Here is a 5,467-nt window from a genome sequence, read left to right as displayed (position 1 = left end):
TAAGGCTCTTGGGGTTCAGTATATTGGACTCTGTGGCGGTGGCGGAAGTGTATGGAAAGAACCTACCCGCATCGAAATACGCAATGGACCTTACCAAAGGACCATATACTCTAGTAGGTGAAAACTCTGAAGCCGAAATGTTGAAGATGAGAAAATATAAAACGGGAAGATGAAATCTCGTCTGCTTACACATGCCATAGTACTTAAACTCTCTTGTATTCGCGTTGGCTGGAAGTGACGTTATTTAAGAAATAATATATCTCATCCAGTAATTTGTCGTTGAATAAGTCATTGTTTGGAGTTCAGATGCGAAGGAATTACATCACGAGGGCGCAGCCCGAGATATATAATAATACGCATCTGAACGACAAACAATGATTTATTCAAGAGCAAATCACTAAATGAGATATATTATTTCGATTCTAACACGTTACCAAGGATTTTTAAGTACATCCTTGACGACATTAATCAAATATTTGCCTGTTTTCAATCGGTTTCTTTTCCAGCGCGCCGCTATGCCGTTTGACGCCATGACGTAATAATTGTGACGTCAGAACAGTGATTTGTTGTATAATAATTCACTGTTTTCTGCCTTCTTTGTTTAATAGGAAAATGAATCGGATCGTGTTAGAATGAAGCTTTTACCGTGAGTATGATAATGTCGTTTGTCAAGAAAATGTCAGTGATGTAACAGTCACCGTCACCGTGATCATTTCACGTAAACAGTTTTTTCTGCATTCTGTACTTGTGCAGTACTTGTTGTACTCATAACCCGCCCTGATTCAAACGGAATGGATGCGTTCAAAACATTGCCTTCTGTCAATTCGCCATCGAACTTGCCATAATAATTTTTCATAATGTATGGCTGCATTTTGTCTGAGGTGGTAGATCTAGGAAACATATTGCGATGAAATATATCTTTGAACGGCATTGACTTAAGTTTTCACTTAAATCGTTGGTGTTAGCTTCTGAAAATTCATTGCTCTGGAAAACTTAGGTAAATGGTTCGGACCATGTGCAATGTAGTTCTACAAGGATGAACTAAACTGACTATGTAAATTCCCTATCTAAGTAAATGGGTCAGTTATGTACTTGTGAAAATTACAGCTGCGTTGACTTATTAATACACTCTTGTAATATTAAAGAATCTAAAAATTCTATTTGTTACGTTCATGCTGGTATGGTATAAACCACAGTGGGACTTGAAAATTCATGATTTGTGAGAAGTCCCAATAGTCTAAATGCGCAAAAATATGACTGAATGCTAATTTCCTAAAATTTAATGTCAAAGATTGATTGAAAAAACAGAAATTGACATTGTAAATGCTAGAAGTACTGTGCTTAAAGTGAAACAATAAATACAGAATGTTTTAGTTAGTGCTTACAAAGAGCTGAATATATTTGAGGATGAACACATATATAATATTGAATAGAAATTAATAGCCGATGACCCTTGTCATATGGTTAAAACCCTTTCAAAAACTTCTTCTAAATATTTTAGAAGAAATGGTTTCACCGTTTCAGTCCCATGCTCACATGATAGTAACTGGAGTTTAGACGTTAAGTGAAAAAATATGTGAACATAGCAATGTTTGTAATATCGCAAGAGAGCCATCTTTTAGGCGTTCTTAATTATTTTAGTAGAAAAAAAAAACAATGATATACACAGCATGTAACTATTTTTAAGAAGTAAATTCAAACTATCCACTTAATACTTGCTGATAATGTGACAATGCTTAAACCGATTTTATTCATAATAATTCACATATCTGACCAATCAGGAACAAGTAGAGTGGGCTGTCGACGGAGGAGCGGACTACGTCATTGGAGAGACGTTTGACGCCTATGGCGAGGCTGAGATAGCACTTAAAACTATCCTTGATCATGGGAAAGGTATGTATGGCTCTACCTTCTACTTTGTTACCGTATTTGTTTTTGAAAAAAGTTTATCTAACTTAGTTTAGTTACTTTAATTTGATTTTCCATAATGTAGACATTTATTACACGTGTATTGTATACACTTATTGTATGGCTCGACAATAGTCAAAACTATTGTCCGAAGTATTTCCTGATGACCAAGGGCCAATGGTTTTAAAAACTGATCAGCAAGCTATTATGTCTCTTAAAACATAACATCAGAATTTAATCTTAAGTTTTATAATTATTATTTTTTTTTTACTTATTAGCTCAGGAGACATGTGTTGTTAATAGACTGGTTATGCACAAACTATGGGGACCGGTGATTTATATGAAGAGTCATATAATAAAATACTTTTTTGGTTTCTAAGCCGAGATAATCATTTAGATCAACTCAGCGACAACATTATTCCGGAAGATACGAGGTTTGTCTATAGTTCAGGTATAACAGCGGTTATAGCTCTGGCAGCCCACTTTCCTGATAGAACAACAGACGAGGTGCCGATTCCAGAAGCATGCAAGCGTCTAGAGGATCAAGGAGCGGCTGTGGTCGGTCTAAATTGCTCACGTGGTCCTGATATCATGATGCCTCTGATACGAGAGGTGAAAAATGCTTGCAAAATGAGTAACAGTTTTAATGTTTTAATCGGGACGTACCAGTCTACATTGTCATATGATCGGGACGTACCGGTCTACATTATCATATGACCTAACAATATATGCCCAAAAAAGGTCAATCTTGACAGCAGACATCTTCAAAAGTTGCTGGAGTCAGGGAGGCTACATCTGATCTCAAAGTTAGGGGAGCTGCCCCCACCCCTGCTCCTAAGCCTATGTGTTATAGACAATGTTAACAGAATAATACACTGTCGTCAACAACGGTGTACTCTTATCGGATGGCTTGTCAGTTTGGTCCTAAGACTATAGTTTTGACAAGCCATACAATAGGTGTTTTGTTATATAACACCAATAATAAATTTCAAGGTTATTTTTCTGAACGTATGTCTTTAGTCGAGAAAACCTGTGTTGAACTATTAACCGGTCAATATCTAAAACTCTGGGCTTGACGTGTATATAAAGAGTCATGTAGTAATCACAACAGTCTCCCCTCGTCCATTGAATGACCGAGACCAATAAGGTTTTTTTTTTACATTTTTAATCAAACGACAACATGCATGTTTATTTTAGAATTATCATATTAAATCTATATTTGTTTTAAATGTTCCCATATCAATGCTATTTGAATCATATGGTGATGATCTCTTCATGTTAAGCCCACTTTTATTTTTTTCTTGTCTTAGAATCTAGGATCCAATAGCCGCATTGCCAGTACCTTACAGAACAACTAAAAAGCAGAAAACTTTTTTCTCTGTAAAGGATCCAAAATCAGGTTTGTGTCAAACGCACCCACTTAAATCAGGCAGATGTCTTTTAATCTGTTTTTGTTTAAATGTAGCTCAAACTTGATTATGCAAAAAAGGCGATGATTGTGTAGTTTTAAAATATCATGGCGGTACTCTTTTTTCAAACAGTTCGCTGCGATTCGGACGGACGGTCAAAATCATGTTCTTTTAGAACAATTTTTAAAATTTGTTTTACATCGAATGTGAAACCAGTTCTAGGAACTTAAATCAATCACGCTCAACAGCTACTTTCTGAATTTCTTACCAGTACTGGAGCCAATTTAGGAAAAGAGAAGCAGTGGTAGGAAGTTCGCTTCTGGTAGATCGAAATCATAACCACTGGGTCCATATAACTGTGCTTTCACCCTAGACATTATCACCTCTAAAAAATACATGTATTAAATGATATAATAATCTTTAATCTCATTTAAATTTTACAGTGTGTTACTTCAAAAACACAAAACTTTATCAAAGGACTAACTTAAAAAACTCGTTTGATAGGGACAATAGCGGATAATGCATTGCCAGTTAGCAGGAGTTAAACGTTATTATTAGTTATTTGTGATACAACCTTGTTTGATATATATAAATTATGCACATGTACACCTTTTCATGTCGTTTCAGCATGTTCAGTACACAGCTTTAAGAAAGTAGGTTTACAATATGATTGGGCCATGCACTTCCCCACAGACACCAAAAAGGGACGTTCATAACACTGAAGATTCTTACTTTGAGGATAACGCCTCATGCAATTGAAGGTATGCATGTATTTTTTATCTATTTATTTTGATGACATTAGCATCATCGTTAAAAGCATATTGTTTTAATGCACAATTATGTATATTGTCAGCGATACATACCGCCACGTGTGTGCAATACCAACTTACATTAATTTCATCCATATGATAAATGCTATCATTATGGAAGAAAGAGTACCCTGATGATAAATAGTGAATATATTTAGGACTTGAAGAAAATATACAGGGCGAGGCTATGCCGAGCGTTATGTTGTTGTTTTTTTTTCAAAGACGAGCCCAACAGATCTACACGTAGTCGTCATTTAACATGTAACAGCATGTCAATATGTTTTCAGTGATCATGAACTTGACGACCCAAGGCGGATGCCAAGATGTAATCTGACAGAAACGCTACAGCATGCGATGTGCTAAATCTTAGATGAGTGCACGGCGGGAGAAACAAAAGCAAAATGTTGCCGACAAACAGGATTGGCAGTGACATAACGGAACTCGATTGAATTACGGTGGCCATTTATATTGGCAATGCAGAAACTCCTCAACGGTTGTTCAGAGATTCTGTCAAAATGTCCCCATAACATTCGACATGCATGTCTTTGGTACCTGACACTTTCGACATTCAGAAGTTAGAAAATATAATAATTCATAATTTCCCAGGAAGCTACGAGATCTTTATGTCATAAACACTTTCGATATAGAATTATCAACTACACTTGCTAGTTCTATTATTCAACAAGCTACTAACCAATACTACAAAAATGTGGAAACATTTGTTCACAAAAGTTTAGCCAACAGACCGATTAGCTGTCTTGTATACACCCCCACCATCGAACAAAAAAAAACACTTTGAGAAGCTATAGTCAAGTGGTCTGTCCAGGTCCAATAGCGTTTGGACTTATGATCATTTTGTAGCAAGTTTTACACATGTTCGAACTTCGATGCAGTTCTTATTTTGGTAGAAATAGAACCTTAAAATATATTTAAATTGACATCATCCAATCAGAACTTTTTGTGAAGGTCTCAGCTTTCCTGTCCAATAAATAGAATATCGAGAACAGCCCACTATTCTGGACCAATACATGGAATATCGAACCAGCAGATGCCCATAATTCGGTGTAAACCTGCAAATAAAACATGGAAGTATTTTACTCTAAGTACACAAATTCAATTGTATCAAAAGACAGTAATTACTGTGAGAGTTTTTCGATCAACAGAAATAATTTTAAGTTGAGTATACGCATTTATCTACTTGATCAAACGTCAGCTTATCCTGTGAAAGCTGCAAGTATTTCTGCCGTCAACAGGGATCACCATCCTATATTATATTTTAAGTCAGTACTGTATATGCCCGAAAGCTAAGATCGAGTACTTTAATTACAAGATAAAGGCATA

This window comes from Mercenaria mercenaria, chromosome 4 (genome assembly GCF_021730395.1).
Source record: "Mercenaria mercenaria strain notata chromosome 4, MADL_Memer_1, whole genome shotgun sequence".
In the NCBI taxonomy this organism is placed as follows: domain Eukaryota; kingdom Metazoa; phylum Mollusca; class Bivalvia; order Venerida; family Veneridae; genus Mercenaria; species Mercenaria mercenaria.
This window is presented reverse-complemented; position numbering follows the sequence as displayed.